Genomic DNA, 8,496 nt, shown 5'->3' with positions numbered 1-8,496 from the left:
GTGAAGAATGAAACAAATTTGGCAGGCCAGGCTACCAGATTTGACCACAGGATGTCATTCTTGCTTCAAGCACTTTTAACGTCTCTAATTCCTGAATGGTCCCAAAACTGATACCAAGCAAGTGTGGAATTTCACTGAGAGGCAGCAGGGTTGATGGAAACAACAAGGATAAACAGTGAACAGCGGGATGAGGACAGTGAAAACAGGTAAATCAGTGACAGTGGGAAAAAAAAAAACAAGCAGATAATCAACTTCAAGCGAGCTTTGATCTTTTTTTTCCTGCTTTATAGGTGAGTTCTTCCTTTGGTCATTAAGAACATCTGTGTGTCTAGAGAGAAGGTCAGAGGTACATCACAGTCTAGTTTCAATGAGCCCAGGGGCATGTCCAGGTAGTGGCCTGGGGTAGCACATGCCACCCTTGGAATCTGATTGGCCACCTTAGGCGCCACCTCACTAAATTCCATTGAAATTTACTTTATAATCTCACTTTGGAAACATCAGTGGTGCGGAACGTTAGCTGAACATCACTGCTTTAAATAAAATTCATTGTCGTCTGGGGGGAAAGGGGGTTTAAACCATTATTGTTCTTTATCTTTTTTCTCATATTAACCTAAATAGTATTTAGAGTCCCGGCCCCACTCCACTTATGTTGGTGGTGGTAATGAACCAAGAAGTGGCTTCCTAAAAATGGTCATGGCACAATGTAGTGTTCACAAATTTACTAGAAGGCAAAAAAAAAAAAAAAAAAAAAAGACTTTGTGAAGTGCTACCCCCCTCAAAATAATAAAAAAGGATGACCATAGGTGCCACCCTTGCATAATGAAGTGCCCCATCTGAGCCACACCAGTTTGACCCTCCCACTGTCTTTATGGGTGACCCTACGAGGAAAGTTGACCATTGAGCAGGATTGATGGTTTATCCCTTGAGATCCACGTGGCAGGGGTGAGGTGGTGCTCACTCCTCACCCATCCTCATCCCAGCCGCTTCACACTCGGCCGTGAACCTACCCAGCAAGAGCTGAAGGCTGGAGCTGGATGAAGCTAGGAGGACCACATCATCCGCAAAAAGCAGAGACAAGATTCTCCTGCCACCAAACTCGACACACTCCACACCACGGCACAGGGTTATTGTTTCTTTTTAAAATAACGGAGTGAATGAATGAATGAATTAAAGGGGAAAATAGTTGAGGTTATCTTCATCCCACTCCTTTCCAAGCTGTCTCTTGTTTTTCTGTATTTTGCAATTAAAAAGTATGTGTGTATGTGTGGTTGTTTTGATGAACTTGCGTGGAATAAACAATTAATTAATTAATTAATTAATTAATTAATTAATTAATTAATTAATTAATTAATTAATTAATTAATTAATTAAAAACCTAACTGTGGGTAAAATACACTTGCAAGAAAAAGTATGTGAACCCTTGGGAATGATTGGATTTCTGCACAAATTGGTCACAAAATGTGATCTGATTGTCATCTAAGTCACAACAATAGACCAAATTGAACTCACCATGTAAACATTCAGAGTGCACATGGAAAAAGTGTGGATATGTGGATTTAGTAACTGGTTGAAGCTCCTTTGGCACCAGTAACTTGAACCAAATCTTTCCTGCAGTTGCAGATCAGACCTGCACAACGTTAGGGAGTGATTCTTGACCATTCCTCTCTACAGATTTGGTGCAGTTCAGCTGTATTCATAGGATGCCTGCTGTGAATCGCTTTCTTGAGGTCATGCCACAGCATCTGAATTGAGTTGACGTCAAGACTCTGACTTGGGCCTCTCCAGAAGTTTGTTCAAGCTACCCTGTTGTTGATTTACTTCTATGCTTTGGGTCATTGTCCTGTTCCATCACCTATCTAGGGTGACGGTGGCCATGGACGTAATTTTGGGGGGGGACAGGGGGGACATGTCCCCCCCACTTTTTCCAAAGTCAAGTTTTGACCCCTGCACTTTTTACCATCCAAAAACAATATTACACTATATTAAGTTGACACTGGTTGCGCTCTAGGACCAAGCGGAAAACAACCGTTTGTATTGAAGCCCATTTCCCATTAGAGCATACTGTAAAGATCCCCCCCCCCCCCCCCGTGTCCCCCCCACTTCTAAAGTGAAAGTTACGTCCATGACGGTGGCACAGGAGTTAAGTGCTCGCCCCATAGAAGGAAGGCTGCAGTTTCGAGCCCGCTCAGTTTGTCGCTGTCGTTGTGTCCTTGGGCAAGACACTTAACCCCCCTTGCCTGCTGGTGGTGGTCGGAGGGACCGGTGGCGCCATGCTCGGCAGCCTCGCCTCTGTCAGTGCGCCCCAGGGCAGCTGTGGCTACATCGTAGCTCATCCCCACCAGTGTGTGAATGTGTGTGTGTGTGTGTGTGTGTGTGAATGTGTGTGTGAATGGATGAATGACTGATTGTGTTGTGAAGCGCCTTGGGGGTTTGCAGGACTCTAGAAGGCGCTATATTAAATACAGTCAATTTACCATCTTCTGTTGAGCTTCAGCTGGTGGGCAGATGGAATTAAGTTTTCCTACAAAATGTCTTGATGAACTTGGGAATTAATTTTTTCTTCTATGATAGAAGTCCATTCAGGCCCTGATGCAGCAAACAGCCCTGTGGACTCCAGCCAGCTGACACCTGACTCCAATTAGCTCTTGGAGATGTCATTAGTCTAGGGCAGGAGTAGGGAACGTTGGTTCTGGAGAGCCGCTATCCAGCATGTCTTAGTTGTTTTCCTGCTTCAACACAATTGATTCACCTGTTCTGCAGCTCATCAGGCTCTGTAAAAGCCTGTTAATCACAGATGATTAAAATCAGGTGCGTTGGAGTGGGAAACCTCTATAACATGCTGGATAGCGGCTCTCGTGCACTGGAGTTTCCTACCCCTGGTCTAGGGGTTCACACAATTTTCCACCTGCACAGTGAATTTTTACATGGTGTGTTCAATGAAAACATGGAAACGTGCAATTATTAGTGTGGTATTAGTTTAAGCAGACTGTGATTGTCTATTTGTTGTAGCTTAGATGATCACGTTTTATAAAGTTAAAGTCCTATTAGTCATCACACACGGGTAAAATTCATCTCCGCATGTGACCCATCCCTGTGGGGAGCGGTGAGCTGCAGCGGTGGCTGCGCTCCAGAAATATTTGGTGGTTTAACCCCTCAATCCAACCCTTTAAAGCTGTCAAGCAGGGAGGCACTGGGTCTCATTAGCCCTTTTTAACTTTTTAACAGTATTTTAGACATTGAATCCTGGATGGCAGAGAACTTTCTCCAGCTCAACCAGGACAAACCTGAAGTTTTAGTCATTGGTCCTGAGGCCCAGAGAGAGAAACTTTTACCGAAATTACAATCTCTGTCTTTTAATCCTTCTGAACAAGTGAAGAACCTGGGAGTGATTTTTGACTCTGAGCTGACTTTTATCCCACACATTAAAAACATCACAAAAATAGGTTTTTATCATCTAAAGAACATCCCCAGAGTCCGCCCCATTCTCTCTCGGGCCAATACGGAGATGCTGATGCACGCTGTTATCAACAGTAGAATAGATTACTGTAATGCCCTGCTTTCTGGTCTTCCCAAAAAGAGCATCTCAGGTTTACAACTTCTACAAAATTGGGCAGCACGTGTCCTGATGAAGACCAGGAGGTGGGAGCACATTACACCAGTTTTAGAATCATTGCATTGGCTCCCCGCATGGTTCAGGATCAATTTTAAGGTTCTTCTAATGGGTTTTAAGTGTCTTAACGGTCTTGGGCCTTCTTATCTATCAGAACTGTTTTTACCATATGAACCCTCACGGCCTCTGCGCTCCTCTGGCAGGCGTCTCCTGGTCATCCCTGATATGACACGTTGGTGCTCGGAGCCGCTCACCTCTTTAAGAAAAACGTCAGGACACACACTCATGGCAAGGCGTCCTTCCAGTGTTATGGCCCTCGCCTCTGGAACGAGCTGCCAGAGGACCTCAGGGCCACAGAGAATGTTCATGTTTCTAAGTCAAGACTCAAGACCCATCTTTTTAGGTTAGCTTTTATCTAAATATTTACTACAGTTTTATTTCTCGTTTTACATGATTATATTTTATTACTTGCTTTGCATGTTCTACATGATTATATTTTAGCACAGTTTTATTATTTAATATTATTGTTTTACTGTCTATATCATTTTATTTATTACTTATTTTCTAATTTTTGTTCTTTATATTAGCTCATTTATTATATTTTTACTCATTTTAATCCAGTGTTTCCTCTGTGGGGGCCCTCTGCCCTGGGAGTGGTAGTCGACTGTAGCTTCCTGGGCGCTATATAGGTGGGGGTCTATGCTCCCCCTCCACTGGGCACCCTGACTTAGTGTGGAAGACCTGATGCTGCCGGGGCAGACGGCTCCTCTGATGGCGTTTCCTTGCCTTACCTTACTTGGCTCATCTGGACTCAGCCGAATATAAATTTTTACTTGTGTGTGTGTGTGTGTGTGTGTGTGTGTGTGTGTGTGTGTGTGTGTGTGTGTGTGCGTGTGTCTGTGCGTGCGTGTGTGTGCGTGCGTGTGCTTGCATATGTCTGTTAATGTTTTTAACCTGTTATGGGAATCTGGGGTCATTTTGTAAAGCACTTTGAGTAGCACTTTGTTTGAAAAGCGCTTTATAAATAAATCTGATTGATTGATTGATTTTTACAAAACAATGCCATCAATTTGTCGCAGCGGCGTGGCAGCATCAGGGACCCTAAAGGTCATTTATAAGATCAGACCTTGGCGGTAATATGGCACAATCTCGTGGCAATTTTATAAAATATGAGGTGATGGCAGCATAAAGGGGGTATGGGGGCGGTCTCTGCGCTGCCGCAGACTTCCGTTTATCTTGGACATAACTTGCTTTTTATTGCGATTGAAGCCGTGATCATTAAGTTTTTTTTTTAAACAAGCAGCTCCTAAAGGTGTCTGCCCCATCAGTCCCTGTGCAGTCTCTGGTGATCTGAGCTTCAGCTCTAACAGAGAGGCTCATGGAGTGCTGCGGCAGTCCAGTTTGCCATCTCAGCTGATTTTGTTCAAAAGGCAAACCTTATTGCCTGTGTTTACTTTCATTGCCAGCCGGAGCTCAGCAATAACTCCCCACGTCATCATGACATCTGCCTCTGTTGCGCCAGGGCACATACGACAGACCATTACCGCAGTCTTACTACCAAGCGAGGAGGAACGAATGCTGCAAAATTTGCGCAACACCATGCTGGCATGGCGCATTTATAGACATACCATTGTGGTAATATTACATTGATTTGCCGGCATGGTGTGTCTTGTAAAAAGGGCTATTGTTAAAGTCTTTAGTATGACTCGACGTCTGGGATGTCTTTAGTCCACCTTTGAAGGAGCTGTCTATGGTCTCCACGGTGGAATGCAGCGAGTGGGAGAGTTTTTTTTTTAAAGATGGAGGTCATCTTCCCCAGCATCCTCCTTTCACATGTCTCCTCAACTGAATCCAGTGGGCAGCTCAGAATCGAGCTAGCTTTGTTAACTAGCTTGTTCAGTCTCTTTCTTCCTCGGTCAGAGCTGCCTGCACCTCAACAGACCACAGCAGAGTGGATAACAGAGCCAACAACAGAGTGATTAAAGGGTTTTAGCAGCTGGGAATTAACTCTGAAGGACCTCAGCCTCCTCAGGAGGAGGCTTTGGCCTTCTTATACAGAGCATCTGTTTTGTTGGACCAGTTCAGTTTACTGTTGAGGTGAACACCCAGGTACTTAAAGGTATCCATCACCTCAGTGTCTGCTCCCTGGATGTTTACTGGTGAGAGAGGAGGAGTGTTTCTCCGGAAGTCAATCACCATTTCCTTGTTTTACTGGTGTTCAAATGAAGGTGGTTACGCTCACACCAGTCCACAAAGTCCGTGATGACTGACCTGTACTCCTGGTCATTCCCCTCAGACACACAGTAGACAATGGCCGAGTCATCAGAGAACTTCTGGAGGTAACAGCTGCTGGTGTGAAGTCTGAGGTGTAGAAGGTGAAGATAAAGGGTGAGAACACCGTACCCTGCGGAGCTCCAGTACTGCATACAACCACCTCAGATGTACAGTTGTGCAACTTCACGTACTGTGGCCTGTTGGTGAGGTAGTTGATAGGCAGTTGCACCCCTCATCTGCTGCAGTAGACACAGCTGGATGGTGTTGAATGTACTTGAGAAGTCGAAGAACACGATTCTCACAGTGCTCTTTTGCATCTTGAGGTGAGTCAGCGCCCGGTGCTGCAGGTAGATGAGCGCATCCTCCACCCCCATGTTTGGTTTATATGCAAATTGCAGTGAGTCTATTTCTGGGCTCACCACTGAGCGTGGATGGGTGAGGATGAGTCTCTCCATAGTCTTCATCAGATGGGAGGTCACAGCGACTGATCGTATGATCAAATATGGCAGTTTTGATATTCATGTTATGATTTCACCAACTTCATTAAATTGAACATTTACAACACACGTATCTGTATTTAGCACAACTAGTCAACCTTGTGAAGAGAGAGTTTCATTGTTAGTTTTAGAGATCTGACCGTAAACACGAGAAGAGACCGATTAATTTTCTGGTTCTGCAGACACATCGATAGTTGGTGCATCATAGCCCCGTGCTGATTGGTCGAACAGCGCAAACTGTGGCTAGCTTGATCTCTGATGACTTTTTGGGTGAAATCCCGTAAATCTAAGTTTGTGACAAGGCACGTCAACATCCTTTATGATGTGAGTGGAAGTGTCTAAATATAGGCGCAGACCTTGTAAATGTCATTGTTTTTGTTAAAGTAAATTTTCAGCCACAGTGAAGTGTTTCTGTATAGATATTAATAATAATTACCATTTCATCCACCGTAGACAGCCTCTGTTTAGAATAATACGGCTAAATCTGCTCCAATCTCTAAATTATGTGCAGTATTTTTTAAATAAACTTTTCCATCTCAGTTATTTTCATGGAAACCTGTCATAGAAGCATATTTCACCACCACCAGCAGCAAAACAAAGCACTTCCAGTTGATCTGGAGCTCAAATCCAGCAAGAATTATGCCAAAATAAACTTTTTTAACATTAAACTGATGATAGCCTCCAGGTCTGTTAATTACCATTTGTTCAATATATTTAAGTCACATTTTAAGAAACTTTGTAAACTTAAAACAGAACAGATAGCTCAAAAACACAGCATCTCTTCCAGCGATTTAGTCTTATTTTTGGCACTTGTTCCACAGAAAATTCTTAAAAATGGATTTTTATTTAGAAAAATAAACTTTTCTACCATCCAAAGTTTCCACCAAGCAGCTTTTTTAGCTGTGAATTTAAAGCTTGAATCCAGCGTGATTCTGTTATTTAAACCCATGACTCATGTTTAGAGCTTTCTTTCATTAATCTGTTTTCCCTGAGGGTAAAAAAGTGAAGGATTTCAATTCACAGTCCTCAAAAACTCATTAGAATGAACTGGTGATTAGCTGAAAACAGGATTTTTCCTGACTCACACAGAAGGTTTTAAATCAGATTCTTTAAATGTAAAAGGGAATTAAGAGTAATAGGAATGAGATATGTCTTTAAAGTGACAATGTGTAGATTTTACCATTAACCTCTGGAAATATCCATCAATATGTTGTTGTAAATTAATAAAATGATGCCCGGTTGTTGAAAAATATTGGTGGTTTCATAACACATAACCATAAAAATCAGGTCTAAAATACGTGGAGCGGGTCTAAGTCTCTGGGCGACGCCATGTTGGATGCCATGTTTCTTTCTAAGGAAGCCCGTGAAGACAAAATGCATTTACTGATTTGTAACAAACAGGTACAAAACTTTCACCATTAATAAACACATTTATCTCTTCACTCATTGCCAGTGATGAAAGGGAATCTGATGTTCTTGTTATTTTGCTGGAGGTTGCACTACCAGGGATTTTTGACCCTAATGGCCTGTTAGGAAAGTCTCACTTGAACACAAAAATAATGCTTGCTTGCAATGATTTTGGTACGTACTGCCCCCTATCGCCAGGGAAAATACACACTGTCACTTTAAGAATCATGGTTTAACAAGAATAAAGATTATAGTGAGCAGATGCTTTCTTTTGCCCGTTTTGTCCAGAACCGCGGAGACTCTTTTTCATCCTCTCATCCTGATGATCGTATGTTTCTGTGTGAGTCAGGTCTGTCTCGCCTACCTTGACCCACACTGATTGATCCAGCAGAAAAGCATTATCTCCTTTCCACTGGCGGCCAGTAAAGTTCTGATTCGACAAATCTGATGTTTGAGATTTTTGGACACATCTGCCAGTCATGGGAGTACGTAATAATGCCACACAGTTGTAAATCTACTATAGCTAAGAGTTTTTAACTGTTTAAAGTGCAAGTTACATCTGAAGATTTTTTTTTGCTGATAACCTGTATAGTTGAGTGTCTAATAGTTCTGTACACATGTGTAATCAGTATTTTGGCAGTTCAGTGCAACTTACTTTAAATGTATTATTTCAGCCCAAACCCATATTTATAAGTCCATCTTCAGGTT

This window comes from Nothobranchius furzeri, chromosome 12 (assembly GCF_043380555.1).
Source record: "Nothobranchius furzeri strain GRZ-AD chromosome 12, NfurGRZ-RIMD1, whole genome shotgun sequence".
In the NCBI taxonomy this organism is placed as follows: Eukaryota; Metazoa; Chordata; class Actinopteri; order Cyprinodontiformes; family Nothobranchiidae; genus Nothobranchius; species Nothobranchius furzeri.
This window is presented reverse-complemented; position numbering follows the sequence as displayed.